We start from the raw sequence: 19,009 nt of genomic DNA, 5'->3' as shown, positions 1-19,009 counted from the left end.
CCACTTATATTTACTAGGGTGGTGTGACACTTCTTTCACAGGGTTTGATTTACTGGAAAGGAGTTTCAAAACTCAAAGGAAATTCCAAAATTCTGAGAGCTCTGTCCTAAGTGTCACTCTCAGCCTGGTTAGGGCAAATCCTGAGCACCTGGATCACAAATCACACCCAGAGCACAGCTGGGTACCTGTGTATTTCATACCTCCACAAAATTAATATTCAAAGCTCATCTCTCTTTTCCCCACTGTAAAGCTGTGTCATCTCAGTCTTGGGCTTTCTCGAGCATCATTTGGGTCCTGGTGCAACTGCCGCTGGCTTCAGGGGGAGAACTCTGACCCAAGAAAGAGCCACTTTTTTTCCTTTGTTTCCCTCTGCTGAAAATGGGAAGAATTGGAAAAATAACCCTCCATGGTCGCAGCACATCCAAGTGCAGGGGAGGGAGGCTACAGTTGACTTTATTTAAGGAAGCCCATTTCCTTCTCCCTTTCCTTGCAGAAGAAGCCAGAGGAGATGTTGCTTCCCCCCCTCTTCTTTGCTGCCATTATCTCCCATTCCCAGTGGAAATCAAAGTTCCCCTTCATCAATATTTTCTAAGCCAAGATTTTGTAAAGATGGAAAAAGACTGAGCTTCACATTATCTGGTCTGAATCCAGCAAGGCTTATGTTCATCAGGAAACGAAAAGGAATCAAAGTTTCTGACTTGGAAACCCTCTGAGCCAATATTTGTAAATAAAGTCTAATTTAATTACCAATATATGTATTTTTCAGCTGTCCAACTCTGAGAGAACACAATCCCAATGGGATGAAGCAATCACACTGTTTAACATGCAAAATCACTGCTCGCCTACCAGCCTATTAATAGGTAGTTTTGTAATTCAGAGGAAAAGGCAAAGGAGAAGGACAATAATCTGAACACAAGCATCTGAAATGCTCCACTGAGCTCTGCACCAGAAAACATAAGAAAAGACTTTTTTCTCTTTTTCCCCCTCCAATGAGAGCTTTCCAGTGCTGCTGGCATCCATCACATGTGCAGAGGTAAATTCTTCCACACTTGGCAATAATCAGAGCAAGGGAATTATGGACTGGGAGGAGGAACTGCAGAGCTTTTTTCTCTTGGCTAAAGGCATACTTCAATCTCAAAAGCTTGAAAGGAACTCAGTAGTAGCTTCCTTGTTCATTTCCACTTTCCAAGCAGAGCCAGGACTCCCTGCAGATCTTCCACATAACCTGTTTTTCCTGGGCTCTCAGTTTTGCTGTGCTTCTGCTCTATGTGCTGAGCTGGGGCTGGCTCCCAAAGGACTCATTCCATCAGCTCCTGCCCGTCCTTTCCACACCACTCCTTCCTTACCTACTTATGCAAAATAACCTTTCAAACTTCACCTCAAACACATCTTCATTGCCAAACCAATTTTAAACCCACTCTCCCTTTCTGACTCTCAATGCTTATTGCAAAATAATACAACACCTAAGAACTGTCCTCAACAGGAAACTCCTCATGGGAGCAGATAAAAAGATAAAAAGGATTTTCCTTAATGAAATCATGAACTGAAATCAATAAATACATAACAAGGCAGTACAGAGGCAAACTTGGGCATTGCAAGGATTAGGTAGGAAATTTATATAAACTATGGCTGCAAGGACAGAGTGAAAAGCAAACATAAGTGTAAAAGACATAACCAGAATAGAATATTAATAAATTATTAACATGGCAGGTTTTAAGACAAATGTTAAACATTCTGTATCTCTATAAAATCAGCTTTTGAAAGTCTAAGACATTAAGGCTTAATCAGAGTACATTGTTTTACAGATGAGATATCACCAGTCAGTTAAATGGCAGGAATGAAGTGGGGGTTTAATTCAAGCTTCCCTAGGGAGGAGATTTGTTTGAAAGAGGTCAACTAAGCCTTCCACTCCAGTTAATCCCTTCTGTTTATTTTAAAAAATATGGAATAAGAAAAAAAAATTACAATAGGCCAGCAAAGCAAAATTTTCCTATAGATGCACCAAAACAAAAACCTGCAGGTCAGCTTGCTTTTAACTGGGAGAAACACAGGCAGAAATTGCAATCAGTCTGCATTTCATATGGGTGCATCACATGGAGATGATTCAGACCAAATTATTCTCCAAATTAGCTTTATGATACACTCTCCTCCAAGGAAGGCAGCAGTGCTTGAATTGGTTTTGGTAGAAGTTAATATTTTAACTTGCACATCTCGTTTGGAATGAGTCTCTGTGGGGAAGAACACAGGGCAGAAGAGACTGGACCCTCAAAGAAACAATTTCCATTATTTTGCATTTTCCTTCAGAAGTCAGCAGCTGCCCCCAGCCCCTTTTCCCCACAGCCCTCAAGTTGTTAATGGCACAATTTACATATATTTCCCTTAAGCTTCTGAGTCACCAGTGGTCATTTAGGTCAATACATTTGTTTCTTCTGCTCTTCTGAATATTGATAGGTTTCAATCTTTTTCCCCTCTTTCTTTGGTCCTACTGTAAGCCCTTTCTGAGCTTCCCACAGCAAAGCAGCAAATGCCAGGCAAGCTCCACGCTGCGCTGCCCATCTGCTTCCCTCCCTCCTCCTCCTCCTCCTCACCCTGTGCTCCATCCGCTCTTCATGCCCTGACCTTTGTGGAAAGCCCTTCTGCATGTCAAACTCTACCCATCCTGCTGAGCCACAAAACAGGAAAAGCAGCATTACCCCTTCCAGAGCCAGCCCTGTAGAGCTTTGTTCCAGTGCTTCACCAGCACCAAGCTCTTTGCACTGGGCAGGTGAGGAGTCCCCACCGTGCTGTGACATCCCCCAAGCAGCAAAAGCATCCATCTCCCATTTCCCTGCCCAGACATCAACTGCATGGGAGGGTGCTCCCAGCCCTGGTGCATGTGCCTGCTGTAAGGATGCAAGGAACAGACAATCCCTACAGGGAAACCAGCACAGGCCAACAGGGTGGGAGGAAAGAGGGAAATGCAGGAGCAGTGAGGACAGGGCAGGAGGCACAAACACAGGAATGATGTTGGGTTTCTCTGGGAAGATAAGAGCAGCACAGAAAAATCGATATTAGTGGCTCCTGGTGGAGGGGAGGCTGAGCCAGAGGGGACAGATGCAATAGAAAAATGGAAAAGGGAGGAGAGGCCAGTTGAGAAGGAGCTGTATCAGGGAGCAGCTTTGACTTGATTCAGTACTGAAGAGGAAGGGCAGCCCAGCAGCTCTTAAAGGGAAGAGAGGAGGCTCTGGTCAGCTTTGAGGTGAAGGGAAGGTGGCACAATTACTGTGGCAGGTGCTGCGGGCCCACTCTCCTGGGTCTGCCCTCTGTATTTCTCCCAGCACCCTGATCACTCAGAATTGAGTTAATTAGACACAGAATGTCAGTTCCCTTCACAAATTCATTAAACTCCTTTGGGCTCAGCTCTTAACCCTCTCTCTTTTCTCATGGGAGCAAGACTTTATGAGATCAGTAACACCCCATCTCCATCCATGGCCTCAGGAACATCTCATTTATGCAGAAGCCATTAAAGGAGTTCACCTTCTGGTAAAGAACTTCCACCACATTAGAGTACATGTGCTTTGTCCCATGCTCTGCTCTCCTTTAAAAGGAAAAATCTGCTTTCACAGCTGCCTCCATGGAAACAGCAACTCTGTGGTGCTGGCAATGCTCCAGGCTGGATGGGCTTGGTTCAGATGTGGAAATCTGCACTTCTTGATTGCAGAGTGCCAGGATCCTAGAGCCCAGCCAGGTCTCCTCTGGCTTGCTGGACAGCACCACTGAAGGTCTTGTGGATCAGATCTGACACCCAGCAACATCAGTGCAAGCCTACTGCTAAGGAATGCTTGGGAGAGAGGAGGAGCAGGCAACGCTTTTAACTCCTGTTGTCACAACTCACGCCAGCACCTCTGGCAGTGCTGATGTGGGTCCCAGACTACTGAAGTAGCTCATGGAGATGGAGGTAAGGGCTCAGCTTCCCTCCAGTAATAAGCTTTGAGACCAAACACCTAGCAAATGTGCGTGAAAACAAAATTCCTCCAATTCCCATTTTGAAAAATTTGCTTCCCCTTGTGCTCTGCTGGACAGGGCCCCCTCATAGCAAGGTCACAGCCAGCAGCAAACCACAGCAATACCCACTGCACTCCTGGGCTCCAAAGGAGGACAAATTACTCCTCTGGCCCTTGAATCCCCTAATCTGAAGCTCTCAGACTATCAAAGAGGATGTGCAGCAGCTGCACAACTAGAGCACAGGTAGAGAAGAGAGGATTTGCCCTCTGGCTTGGGAAAATTGGTCCCTGTGTAATAAAACAGATAGCTCTTCTACAATCATTTTTTCAGCTCCATCAATCCCAGGGCATAAATCAGGCTGCGAGGAAGAGCAGCTCTGAAGGAATCTCTGCAGAAGGAAAAAACCCCAACCCACTGTGACCCCCTCCAGCACCAGGGCCCGTGGCTGGGTGCCGGGGCCACTCCCAGCACTCTGCAGGCTCCACACCCTGCTGCTGCCTCCGACTTCAAAGGAGCTGCTCAGCCACAGCTCGCTAAATACCATCAGAATGGGGCTCAGGGGCAGCTTGTGGTGAGTATTAGGGAAATGCAAAATTCAACAACCCCTAACTGCCCTCCGGTCAACAGTATGCTTAAATTACTGTTATTATGGCAAAGATACTGAAATTGCTAACATAAACACAACTGAGGGTTGCAGATGCTGTAGCTTTCCAGCAGCAAACATTTTACTTGCTGCTAAATATTATTCCTCTCAACATAGGAACAACACCCATGGTGGCCCATAGCCAGGGGGTTTGCAGGAGGGTGCCCTGCAAGCAAGGACAGAGGTGGTGAAGGAAGAAAAACTCGTGACAAAGGCCCCTGGGAGCTCATGAAGGAAAGGCTGAGAAAGGAATCCATCCATTCTGCTAGGAATGATTAGAAGCAGTAATGGAAAAGATGTGAAGAGAGACCAAAAGAAACATCCAACCATGTGTCAGATGAAAACTGAAATATGTCTTTTTAACTAAAAGGACATGGCATATTTGTCAAAAATACTGTTTTGGAGAACATGCAAAACAGCTGGAGCAGAAGAAGCAGGACTAAATCTTTGCAAGGTCTTATTCCAGGCAAGGATTCAACAGAGCATCTTTAGGAGTCTCCTTAACCACCACCTCTAAACACTCCTGTACCAGTGTCCCCCAGTGCCTCCTCCAAACACTGAGATGTGCACACAGACCTGGGCCGGCACAACTCAGGTTCTCCTTTCCTTCTCTGTGCATCCTGCCCAGGTTTGTTGCTCAGAATCCCAGATCCAGAAATGGTGACGAATGCCTCCCTGCTGCCAAAGCCAGTGGAAAGAGAAGGTATTTCCAGCAGCACCACAGCCAGTGGACCCCAAGGTGTTAGCCAACAGGAGGTTTAAGACCCATCCCCACCCCCATCCGACCTGTGCCAGGTATCAGGAGCTCTCTGTATCCTGCAGGATGAGACCCCATGGATTGCTTCTTGGCATCCTGCCTTGAGGAGTTATGCAGATGATTCAGTCCCATCAGCAACAATAAATTCAATGAGCAATGGTATTTCCACACACAGGGAAAAACTCTGAACACGTGGTAAAAACACCACTTGTGCTGACAGGGAAAAGATCTGGAGTCAACACAATGCTTTATACATCACTGAAGCTCAATTGCAAAATCTGGCCCAGAATACCTTTTACTTTGTTATGTGCTGGTATTGCAGAGGATTTTTAAAAATACATTCCTAAACCAGGCATCTTAACACCACTGACCCCGAATGCACTTAAGAAATTATGCTGATTTAATTCTTCCAAGGGGCTTTGTCTGAATTTCATTTAATGGATGCCAAAGGGCCAAAGTGATCCCAGTTATTACACAGACTGCAGGTTCTGCTCCCGGGGAAGAGCTGCATCTGCTGCACATCCCATGTAGCCCTACACTGCAGCACTCGCTGCCTATGTGGAAAAGGCAGAGCAGAGAAACACTGAGTGGCTCAAGCCCCACTCAGCTGCAGGGTGAAGGGATTTGTCCACACCACTGTAGGACCCTGGGCTTGATTTCAGACCTTTGAGATTCCTCCTGTCCTCATGTGACCATTTCCATGGGAAATCACAAGCCAAGAGGTGGAGGCACAGATCATATCTGATGCTGAGGGGGAGTTAAGCCCTGATCCTAAACACACAGGCACAACTTTATTCCAGCTGTTTGATCTTACATGGGTTAATGAAGCCATTACTGTGCTCAAAGCAAAGCAAGTAGCAAAGTTTGCAGGAGCAAGGCTAGTTTTCTTCCCTGAGGCAAAAAGTTGCTTGTTTTGCCATTGGTTTTCTTGGAAAAGTAATCTTTTTTTGGAGCTGCCCTTTGCCGCAGGTTCTCACTATTTTGAACCTTTTCAAAATGCCACTGCTAGAGCCACTTTATAAAGCAACAATAAAATTAATATTAAAAGTGACTTTGTGCATAATTCACGGCCTCTAGAAACCATTTCTTATTCAACTGGCAAACCAGCCAGTCATGCATTTTCCACTGCTTTCTCATTTTCCTAGGTGTCATGCAGTGCTTTAGGAGCAGCAGAGCTGTGCTGCACGTGTCAGAAGACACCCCAGTGCCAGCATCCGTCCAGCAGGATGGATGGGATATCCATCTGCGACAGGATGCAGCCCTTTGCTATCTCACATTGGGGCAAATTGGAGACTTAGAACAGGTTTACAATCAGGCTAAACAAGCTCAGGGGAGAACCTCTGTAGTATCTGTCCAGGTACGAAATATTCTACTTAATCCTCCTATGTGTTTCCTTTAGATACATGAGCCTGAGAAGTTATGGCAGCAGTGTTTGAAAAGCAGTGAATTTTATGCAAGTATTAGAGAAAACCCCTGGGAAACATTTAGCAGAATAAACTCAAGAAGTGGTACCAGAAACACAGCTTGTGCTATATACAGCTGTGGTACGAGCACTCAGTTAAAGTAATTAAAATAAAGAGTTGAAATATCTCGCAAGAACTGTCTACAATGTGCCACAGAGGAAGATACATAAATCAAATAAAAAAACCCAGATGAACATCTGAGTCTCATAACTGTTCAATCCTTTCAAAGTAAATCCAGGTCAACATTATATTTTGTACCAAATTAAATATGTTCAAGATATTTATTAACAGTCAGCTCTGAAGCCCCTGGTTAAAATAAGAAGGACTGTAATTTTAAAATATTGTTTCAGACAGGCCATACTACCTAATCTGTGATTTATACCACACTTGTGGACAAGATCTCACACAGAGAGAATCTGAACGAGCTATAAAGAGACTCCTGAAATTTCACAGCTTGAAGGCAATTCTTAAAAACAGGGAAAAAAAGAATAAAATGAGAAATCAGCTCTACTTAGAAGTTGTTATTATGGCAAAACACTGTCCAGTGTCTCCACCGCCTCAGGACTTGAACATCAGGCCTTACCAATAGTCCCCTGAAGAAACCAGTAAGCTCTATCCCTCTTACTGGGTTTTAAACAGTCTAGCCAATTCTCCTAATGTAGGTTACACCAGAAAGGAAATATGTAATTCCTTCTCAAGAGATTTAAAGAATGGAAAAACAGAGTGGTTTAATTAACGTTAAATAATCAAATCCAACTTCATACAATTAAATTTAATCACCTATCAGAGTTAATAGGCCAAAAATAACAATGGTATGAGAAGAATGAGAAATCCAGTGCAAAAGATCCCAGAGTCAATAGCATGCTTATGAAAGTACTGAAGTTTGGCATATGTGCCAGTAGGAAAATGCAATATTGAAGACCCACACCCTTCTCAGCAAAAGGCTGCCAGGAGCACAGCAGAAAAGGCAAGATAGTGGAAATTCAAGCTTCAAAGACTTTCCAGGTAGAAAAACATTGGAAATTTTTGGGGTTTAATTAATTTCATGAAGATTGAAGAGAGAAGAATGAAAGCAAGATTCCTGCAGCAAGTAAGAAAACACTTTGGAAGCCAAGGATACAATGTGATGTGCACATAAAAAAAACCAAAACTGCTGATAAAGATTTTGCTGGAGTCATGCAACATATCCCCGATGACTACTGCAATGAGAGGTCATCATAAAGAGGTTGGTAGAACGTACCAGAGAAGCACATGTAGGGAACCTCAGCTCTTAGCTCAAAGATCCCAAAAGAGACAAGAGGCTAAAAAAGCCAGAGAAGAATGGAGGCACTGGACAGATTCGCTTGCTGCCTTTTTGCTGATGTTACATGCCATTTCTTTTAGGGTATTCTAACTCTTCTTGAGTAAAGCAGTGATTTAAATTGCCAGAAATTATTATTTACAGTAGGCTCAGAGCCATGTCCTAGAAATTAGAAACAAAATGTGGTAGTTCTACTTATTAAAGGTTAATTTGTCATCTTTTCTACAGTACTTTTACAGTTATACACTGACATCAGACAACCTTTGTCACTTCAAACACTGACTTGAAACAACAGAATTTACACCCACTGAAACTGTAAGACATGGGTATAAACTTCAAATATAAGACAAAAGAAAAAAAAAAACTATTTAAGTTTAGCAAATAACCATTTCCAGTTCCACCTTCCGGTCTCAAACGCAATCATTTTCGGAGAAGAAACGGATTTAGCACCCTCAGCACATCCTCCTCCTCTAAGGAACTGCGCATTCCCCAAAGCGAGCCCGAGTGGCAGCGGCGGCAGCGTTCTGCTCCCCTCTGAGCCCGGCTGCAGCCGCTCCCGGTGCCCCGAGCCGGGGCGGGTTCAGTTCACGGCGGGCCCCGCCGCTCCCGAGCCGGGCCGGGCTCGGTTCACGGCGGGCCCCGCCGCTCCCGAGCCGGGGCGGGCTCGGTTCACTACGGGCCCCGCCGCTCCCGAGCCGGGCCGGGCTCGGTTCACGGCGGGCCCCGCCGCTCCCGAGCCGGGCCGGGCTCGGTTCACGGCGGGCCCCGCCGCTCCCGAGCCGGGGCGGGCTCGGTTCACGGCGGGCCCGGCGGCAGCGCCGCTCCGGTTCCCTCCGTGCGGGCGCTGCCTGACAGACGCACGGCGGGGAAACGGTGCCTCCTCCCGCGGTGATCCCCTGCTCCCTGGAAGCGTTTATCTCCTTGCGGCTGCTGCTGGGAGAGTTCGGATCACACGAGCTCCGCGCTCAGGGGATACGAGCCAGGGATGTGTTTGTTTTGAGCTCAGCTCAGGTGAGCCCGCGGGGATCTCCCACGTGTCCTCCGCAGAAAGGCGCAAAGCCTGGAGGAGCTCACGGCACGGATGGTGACAAGAGCTAGTTTAGCTGTCAGACGGTACTCATCTACCCCCGAGATGAGACTCCACGGGGGGTTTCTTTCATCGCTGTATTCTCAATCTTGAAGTTACGAATACCGAATCTCACCCTGCCGTCAGGGGCACACGGTACAATATCCCACGTGCCCACAAATACGGAAATGTACCTAGACATGCACGTAACTGCACACGCGTGTATGGATATACACTCATGCATGATTACATGCAGCTTTAATCAGTTTTTCTGAGCCTGACCCTGTAGCTTGCCTTCATTCAACATTTTCACAAGTGTCAGAAGTGTATAAACCCCAAAATCAGAGATTCTTCATCACTTTGAGACATAGATCTTAAAAAAAAAAAAAAAAAAAAAGCCAAATCATCATGACCCTCATCATCTCCCCAGATGATTAAGAGTGCAAAAATGAAAATGCAAGTCTTGCTCTGTTCCTCCCTAATACTGCCAAATTTTGCAACCCTGCAGAAAAGCTCCTTTGCTGTGGTGAGGTCCCCTCCAGCACAGGCAGATATTTACAGCCAAACCACCTCTCATGTGGGTGAGTCCCACAGAAACAGAACGGGGGATCCCTGCGAGCCCCAGCACTGCCAAGGCACCTCTGCAGCAGGAGCTGCTCCAGCAATTCCCACTGGTGTGTGCCTGGGTGCCTGCAAGCCCCTCTGTGGAATTCCTGTCTCATCAGCCCAGAGCTGACACATAAGTGCTTTCTTTCAGTGTCACCAATTTATCTAGCTCCAAAAAAAAAACCAAAAAAAACTTGCAGCCTTACTACCTTACTACCACCAACACCTTCAGCTGATAAATTTGACTGATCTGGGCTCACAGGTTCAAAAGTTCTCCAGGGGAGGGATGAGGATATAAACAGAGCATGAGCACTTAAGCCTCCTTAGGAAGCCAGGCTAAAAAGAGATTTGACTTTCTAAAGCGCCATGATACAGTCTGGTAAGATGGTTTCAAGCCATGGGTGCAGGGCAGGTAAGGGGATCACTACTTCTGGCACAGCAGCAGTGAATGAACCCTTTGCACTACATTACTTGCATTACAGCTTGCAGGGGAGAACAAATACAACATTGGAAGATGTGGAGAAAGGTGTCAGGCTGGGCTGGGGGGGATCTCCACAACTCTAAATCAAGCAGATTTAAACAGACTGGATCAAAAGGCTAAGGACAACTGTGTGAGGTTCAACAAGGCCAAGTGCCACCTGGGTCACAACAACTCCATGTGGGCTGGGGAAGAATGGCTTGAGAGCTGCTCAGCACAGAGTGACCTGGGCTTGCTGCCTGACAGGCAGCTGGATGTGAGCCCAGGTGGCCAAGAAGGCCAAAGCAATCTTGGCCTCTCTCAAGAACAGTGTGGCCAGCAGGACTGGGAAGTGACTGTCCCCCTGTACTCAGTACCGGGAGGTCACACTTTGAATGCTATGTTCAGTTTTGGGTCCCTCTTTCAAAAAGGGGCATTGAGGTGCTGGAGCAAGGGCAGAGAAAGGAAACCCTAGAGAAGGGTCTAGAGAGTAAGTCCTGTGAGGAGGGGTTGAGGTAACTGGGCTTGTTCAGTCTGGGGAAGAGGATGCTCAGGGAGGGGCCTCACTGCTCTCCACAGCTACTGAATAGAGGCTGTAGTGAGGTAGGGATCAGTCTCTCCAACCATGTCTGAAGAGAAAGGATGAGAAGAAATGGCCTTTTATTGCACCAGGGGAGAATCACATTAGAAATCAGAAAAAATGTTTTCCCTGGAACAGTGGTCAGGCATTGGAAGAAGTTACCCAGGATGTGGCAGAGTCTGTGAAGTGTTTAAGAAGCGTCTGGATATGTCTGGTAGTTTAGGGCTGAATATGGTGGTGCTAGGTGGATGTTTGGACTAGTTGGGTGACCTCAAAGGTCTCTTCCAACCTTGATGATTCTCTGATTCTGTTAAGCCAGAAAATGGTGGGAAAAGTATTAAAAAATTTTAAAAGGCGATTGTGTAGCCAAGAAGTTCTTATGGATTGCAAGAAGGCTCCAACACTCTCAACATGTAGGGGATGCCGAAGTTCCAGATTTCTGCATTGAAGAGGAATGTGCTTTCTTACCCTGCCAGCATTATATATTCTTTCAGCATTGGAGACCTATTGCTTTAGCAGCACCAGAGAGATTTTAGAACACACAATAATGCAGTCAAGCTCTGGGAAATCAGTGTCCTGCTGCACATGGTTTACCCCAGTCCCTGTGCACATTTCCATCAGGCTTGGGATCAGGTGTGCTGGGAGGGCTCCCTCTCTCCACCATGGCTGGGTGTTCTCAGCTTCAGCAGAGGCCTGGGAGACAGCTCTCCCCTCTCCTCTTCTGCACAGCACAGAGGGAAGGAGATCACAGCCACAGAATAAAGAGAAGGTAAACAGGGGATCCTTCTGGGGACCAAAGACTGATGAACCCTGGGTGGGTCTTCTCAAAGACTTCAGTGCTTTTGTACTGCGCTAGGAATCCTTCCCGCCCAGTTATTCACATAATTACAGCCACCCCAAGACTATGTTAAGGGATTGAGTACCACATTTGAACACAGGGAAACTGGAAGCTGGGAAGCTGGACACAGAGTATTGCCTGTTCTCCCTAAATTAGAGAACAATTCTCTACAATTATGATGTCCCCATCCCTGTTGTAATTAACACAGTGCAGTCAAAGCCAGTTAATACAAATGGTGTTAAAAAGGTCTAATTTGTCTAAACAAGAGAGTCTGTTCAAGAACAAATTATATACTGCCCCTAGGAAGCAAGACAACACAGGGAAAGTTGATATAAAAACATTTTCTGAAGATTTCAGATGTTATCAGCCTCAGTTCACTCCAGTGTCAGCTCCCAAGTAAAGACTGAGGATGGATCTATACATCCGAAAATAACATTGCACTCCAGCTCCACCTGGGTTTCTACCTGTCTCCCTTGCACTCCTATGGAAACAAACTTTTTAATGTGAAATACTGACAGAAGCAATGCAAATTTTGCAAAAAGTTTGCTTTGGCGTTTTCCTCTGGGGAAAAAATCAAAACAAGCCAAGGCAAAATCAAACCAAACCAAAGATGTTCAGCTGGGAAAAAGGCTGGTAGGCATTAGGAAAAGTGATTTTTCTTACAGAGTGCTGTGTGTCCACAGCACAGGCTGCCAAGGAAGAGACAGTTAAGCAGCATTTTAGAATTTTCCATTTTTGGGGAAAGCTGGATTCCAAGCAAGTCCCTTTTTCTTGTAGGTGCATACTTAAAATAGGGCTAATGCTTCCAGTGCATCCCATTAAGGAAAGCATAAGATCATCCAAATGGAACTGATTTTTCTTATCAGCCAAGTCAGTGAAGCCGTAATTATTGAAGCCCTCTTGGGCTGATAGCTACCAGCCATTTATAGGGCAGCAAGGAGATAAAACCAGCATTTACACATCTATATAATCACATTTTCCTCTATTAAATATTCATTTCCACAGGATTTACAGAGTCTCTGTGCAGCAGCCACCACCCAGCACCCGCTGTGCCGCTGGCAGCTCCCACATGGACGCCGTGGGCTTCACCCAGCACTTAAGACTCCTCCTTCTTCTGCCTTCCTGACCTTCCAAAAATATTTGATTATCATCCTAGTCTTCTTCTTCTACCTGCACAGTGAACCCACTGGTGCCACTATTTTAAATTTCTTTATCCTGAATATCACAAAGCTTTAACACTGTTCTGACTGTTTCTCAGTTTGTGGTGCCCTTGGCCCCACATTTTTTGGCTACTGCCTTTCCAAGACCTCTCAGGATCAGTGACAAATGCCTAAAGGCCAATTGCCACTCACTGTAATAACCACATTTGTGCTTTTATGGAGAATGCAGGGTATGGCATCACATCCACACCAGGGGGAAAGCCCCTTTAATTTCTAGGATGCCACCAGATATCTTACCAGATGATAACTCAGAAATCACATTTTCTTCCCAAATTGCTCTGATCATTTTTTGTTTTTCATAGAACAAATACAGATTTTCAGCTTCGGCCTAAATTAACTAAGTGGGATTCATATACAAGCTCAAGAACAAATACTGATTTGCAGAATGCTGCTAAGCCAAACAGAGGGACATTACTCTCTTTATAACAACAAGCTTCTCCAAAGCAACCCTCGCCCCAGCCTTTTGCAGCAGCTGGCTTTGCAGGGATAAATACAGCCTCGTGGGCAGTTCCATCTGCTGGCCCACCAGAAATGGCAACATGAAAACTCCCTAAATCTATGTTTTACTCCAGAGATGACATATTCAGCTTCCCAGCTGGCTTCTAAGTCACTCAGCCTCCAATATTTATGTGAAATAGTACTTAAAAATACTTTTTATCATTAACTGGAGGGGGGGGGGAGGGGACAAGACAGCAAAAGAAAGGGCACCTGCTCTGAGACTACTGAAAAGGCCAAAGTTTACTGCAAAGGGCTGCAAAGAAAGCTAACCAGGTTATCCAGAAGAATATTCTTACAGCCTGAGACCAGTATTTTGCACCGCAAGTCTCCTGCTCCTAATTGCAGGCACTGGACATGCAGCAGCTCCACACAAATGCCCCAGCCCCTGGTTAGGAGGTGGCTTCAGAGGAACTCAAGCAACATCTGCAACTTGGTTTTGCACCACTGGCTGACAGAGCCCATGAGAGCATCAGTCTCAGACTTTCACAGGACCCATGGGACCAAAGCACCCCACAGTCTTTACCAATGACATCCTCTGATGCACAGTAAGCCCTTTTTCCCCTCTTCCCAAAACCAGGGAAATAGCCAGAAGTGAGATTTTGAAGGAAAGAAGTGATGTTTCTGGGATGCAGTGGAATCAAAAGAAAACCAACTGCAAAACCCCTACATACGTGTCTGTGTTCCCTGGAAAAATCTCTTTTGATTTCAACAGTTCTGGGGCAATGTGCAGCCTGTGCAAACAAAACTTTCTGCAAACAGGCTAAGAGCACTGGTGAAGGGTGAATATTGCTGAGCTCTGCCCTCTGTGGTTGCAGCTTGGCTGCAAAGTATGAAAATATGCACATTAAACACCCCAAAAGTTAAGATAAGCAAATACTTATTTGCCACAACTCTGAAGTTACTGTCAAAACATCTGAAGATGGCTCTGCTGAAAGCATGAAATCCCTCTACAGATCCTGGAATAACTCGGGACCTTGAGTTTTCTATAGCTGCTGCCCTTCTCCTATGAAAGTATAAATTCTCCCTTAATTGAATTTGACACTTGAAAAGTAAAGAGATTTAAAATAACAAATGGTTCCCCAGCTCTCCCTGCAGCAGGATTAGAGACACTTAATTGAACTTTAGTTTAGCTGCCAAACCAGAAAACTGACAAATAAGAAAGCACAGGGAATACCTGTGTTCATTAAGTTTGTAACTCATCTTTCTCCAGGAACAGCTCTGCCCTGTCAAACTTTATTCCTCTTTTAATTGTAAAAAAAGCAAAGAAAACACAAAACTCTTTGGCACCACAAGGACTTTGGAGGTACCTACAGAACTATCCACGGCAGACAGCAACAAAATGACTCTGTAAAAATATCCAGGAGACCAGAGCACAACCTCCCTGTGTGACAGGGGATATTCCACTCAGGCTATGTCCATATAAACCAGAAATGCAACACGTGCAAGCCAGGAGGCAACTTCACCCCCACACATCACAGCTGATGGAATAGATCCTGCTGATGCCTTGTACTGCCCAAGGTGTATCCTTCAAGGCCTTTTAATAACTACCTACTTTATTCTCTTAGCTCTGTCTACTCTGCTCCAGGTCAGCCTCTCAAGGTATCACTGGAACAGCTTTGGGGTCAACCTTGGCATAACAAGGTTAAAAACTGAAAAAGATGCAGTAAAAATTACTGATGGGAGAAAAATGTCTTTTAATGAAAAATGTAGCACTCAATCTGTTCAGCTTGTCTGAGAGGTAACTTGATTATAGCGTAAAACCCCTTCACAAAAGAAAACACAGTGCCAGAAAAAGGCTTTATTATCTCTGCAGTAACAAAGAAAGGAAATCACTGGCTGGAAGCTGAAGACAGGGAAAAGCCAATAAGGAAAGTATTTTTATAGCATGAATCATTAAACTCTCCAACAAGCTATGAAATAGAGCAGAAAACGTCTAAATTCTGGGAGATACCATGAGAAGGCTGGGCCTCCTCCTGCACAGGGAAGGGCAGTCAGGCACAGTGTGCCCCGTGCTGGGAGCAGCAGGAGGAAAGGGAGCAGCTCATGGAACACCAGGGTGAGGACCAGGATGACTCCACAGTCCCTTCTGGCCTGGCTGTCTGAACCACTGTGGAGCCACCAACCCAGCGGCTCACGTGGACACGGAGCAGCACCCACATACTGGCACCTGCTCAGCCACAAGGAAATGGAAGAATTCTTCCTTTTGAAAGCCAGCTTTCCAAGACATTTGGAAATATGGGTGCCACCATGATGTGTGCAGACCCAGGTACCCTCACAAACCTCTCCTCAGTCACACTGCTGGCTCGCTCAGGCTTTTGTCACGGCAATGTTAAGGGCAGCAAGTTGATTACAGCAATTTCCCTTCTTTGCTTTAAAAATTGCTAAGTAATTGCTGAGGGATATTAAAACACACGAGGGAAAAAACATTTGCGCTTAATTTTTTCTCCTCCAAAAATCAAACTATGTTTTCCCAGACAGCATGAAAAAGAGCATCTCTTAAGCTACTTATTAATGTTTAAACATGTTTATTTCAAGTGATAGCAGTGCTCTTTGATAAGTAATGATCCAGGTAAAATAAAAATAGCTAACAAAGGAAAACAAGTTTGCTTGGCTGCTCTTCTGTCAAGCCGTTGTCGGAAGTCCAGCAATTAAAGGGGAACATACCCTTGCTGGAAAAGCTCAGCAAAGCACAAGAAGTGACAGTTTTGTGTTAAGAAACCCTTGGAGCTCCATCCTCCCCCTGGCCCTGGCACACCTTTTGCTTGGTAATTTGGGCAGCAGGTTTGCCACCAATGCTTTGCTGTGAAGGACCAGTGATCCAATGAGCCTTTCTTGGGAACAGCAGGGCCATACTTTGTGCTCAGCTCCACCACCGCAGCACCAGGATCTATGTTTAGTGACTCCCTTTAAGTGCTCATTTTGCAAAATACTTGCTCATTATCACCAACTAATCAGTGATTAAATAATCATATGCTTTCATCTCAGATCCAAGACAGCTTCCTTTGCTGGTCTCTGAATTAAAGGGAGGTATTCTCTGATGTTGGGCAGCAGCTTTATGGGACCAAGAAATCACATCAGTCACTCTGAGCTCTCACAATGCACCGAAATCTCTTTCCATCTTCCCTCAGCAAGTCTCAGCTCTGAAAGGTAGGTGGCTATCAGGTAACAGTAGAACAGTTTACCCAGAGTAGTTCATCCAAATTTTATGGCAGATGCAAAGTGCTTTGCAGAGGTGGCTTAAAGCTATGGAAGCTTGTACTGAGCTCCTGCAATGTTTGCAATGATTCAAAATTATTTAATGACACATCTGCTTCGGGTTTATGTTTTTCTGAGCAGCAGGATGTTGGAGACACAAGTGTATCACATTCTCTTGCACTCAGAGCCCCACTTCACAATTTCTATGCCAAGGGCAGACTCTACCCTACAAAGGCATGGGAGGGAGGGAAGGAGGGAGGAGTGGAAGCTCTCCAACCCACCCACTGGCCCAGCACAACAGGTTTTGTGGGAGCTCTAGGAACTCAAACAGCATGGGCTGCTGATGACAGCCAGTAAGGAGGCAAATATATTAATATATTACAGTGGGGATTTCCAGAGAGCCCTACAGGAACCAGACTGACCTGAACTGAATTTCAACAGAAGCTGGAAGTGCCCCTAAAAAAGGTCCTGCTGCTTCTGCCAGCACCCCATTAGTTCCCTTAGAGCTCAGAAATGGGGACCTTACCCCGCTCCCAGCAAAGACCAGGATTCTAGCAGTAGGGCAAAAGCTTTAGGAACAGGATTGTGTGAAGATTTTGTCTGTAGGCACTAACTCCAGTACCAAGTGATGCAGGAAGAATTTGTGGAGCACTGTGTCTTCTCCCTGGCTATAAAGGGAACCCATGTCCTGATACAGCCCCTCTGACACATTTAAACTTGCTGCCCAAAGTTAGTCCTAACTATTGCAGATGCTTGTGCTTTGCCTAAGGCTGATTTAAGCCCACTAAAGCCCTCAAACAAGGCCTGAAATACCATTGCTGCAGCACACAGGATTAATGCTGGTCCTTCTGCAGAGGGGTGAATGTCATTTGCAGAACTGTGATAATTCCCGATTTGAATTTTGATGATGTTTTTAAATAAGAAACAAGCTCAGAACATCCGCTGGGAATCTGTGAGTTGGATAAATCTTAAGTCACTAAATAAAAGTTACTATTGGAAAAGTGCTCAGTGCTGGCTGTATAAAATTAATAATAATATTAACAATAATAAAGGAAGATAGGAAGATCACTTCTAGAGAATAATGGCTTCAGACTGAGTATTATGGGCACAGCTGATGTATTCAGAATGGTACAACAGCATTAATGAGCTCTAGATCAGCACACTCAATTCACAAAACACACTCCCTTTCTTCAGGAGTAGAGGAACAGGAAAGGAGGAGGCTCTACCTGGAGATAGGAGAGGGAAGTCCCTGGAGCAGATTGGATCAGGACAACAAGGGTAGTGAGACAGCAAAATCCTGCTGCTGCTTTAGTCCAACTCTCTCAGTGCTGATACTTGGTGTGTGTGCCCTCAGCAATTCCTCCTGCAGTCCACAGGTGGTAACAGAGCTCTGGAAACACCAGATTCCCCAGATCTGTGGCATTTCTAACACACCAGCCTCTTCAGACTAAGGCATTCTGCAGGGTGATTCTGCAGCCCCAAGTGAGTAGTAACTGGAGCAGTAACTCCAACAATACCCATCAGTGATGAGCAGGAGCATCCTGCCTCAGCTCCTGGCTGCCCCAAAAGCATCATCAGGTCTGGGACTCTTTAACAGGTCCTGAGTTGTTCTGGCTTTTTTTTTTTTTTTTTTTTTTTTAATGTAGGCACCACTACATATTTATTTATACTGGAGGGAAAGGAGAAATCAGCTGATTTCATACCATCTTACATTGATTTATCTATTCCAAAATAACATGAAACCTTCACATTCAGACTTTTCCTTGCACCAAGTCGATGACTCTCCAACAAATCTCCCTAAATCAGTCCTGTGTTAAAATAAAAGACAGTACTACATTTATCTAGAAGTGGTGGTGGGAAAAGCTCCAAAGAGTGGAAAGGAAGTTTGGAATCTTAAACTGGATTAGCACCCAGCCCACATCTTTATATCGCTCAAAGCACAAGGAAGGCTTTCCAGAGAGAGAAAGCAGCAGCTGCACCAAAGAATTAAATTTAAAATACATTTACTTTCAAAGTGCGTGAAAAATGTCTCTTAACTCCTAATCTTTCATACTGAGGACTTGAGTCAAATGGATGTTCTTTTCTTTTAAAAAGTCATGCAATTCAATGTGATCCTTCACAGCAGGCTGCATCTGTTTTAAATGTTTGCTTTCAAAATGTGAATCCACTCCCTCCTCCCTCTTAATTTTATCTAGAATCATGAATACTCCATTTGCTTAAACATATTCTGAATAGGTGAGCCTCAGAAAACCACCATGTTAATCTGGGACAGTCTTCTGCATCCTTTGGGATACCTCATATTTGGGAAATGCCATGGAAGGACTCAGTAGCTACAGTCCACCCAGGCAACAGCAGTGTAAGGAGGGAGAGGAGCCCGCAGGCAGAATTTAGGGCTGATGTGA

General features: G+C 45.3%; 1 protein-coding gene across 4 annotated transcripts in view; it reads right to left on the bottom strand.

Moving 5' to 3' along the window:
- PAK5 (p21 (RAC1) activated kinase 5) overlaps nucleotides 1-19,009 on the bottom strand; it is a 162,207-nt gene that overhangs the window by 51,319 nt on the left and 91,879 nt on the right. Inside the window, exon 1 of one of the 4 annotated variants that reach the window (XM_021540281.2) lies at nucleotides 8,534-8,552. The exons of the other annotated variants lie outside the window; for them this stretch is intronic. The gene's annotated coding sequence lies outside the window, so the exon portion shown is untranslated. Of the gene's footprint in view, nucleotides 1-8,533; nucleotides 8,553-19,009 lie in introns of those variants that run through there. 4 annotated transcript variants of the gene reach the window in all.

The sequence above is a fragment of the Lonchura striata genome, chromosome 3 (assembly GCF_046129695.1).
Source record: "Lonchura striata isolate bLonStr1 chromosome 3, bLonStr1.mat, whole genome shotgun sequence".
NCBI classification, from domain to species: Eukaryota; Metazoa; Chordata; class Aves; order Passeriformes; family Estrildidae; genus Lonchura; species Lonchura striata.
Note: the sequence above shows the minus strand (reverse complement) of the source record. Positions and strands in the feature narration are given on the sequence as shown.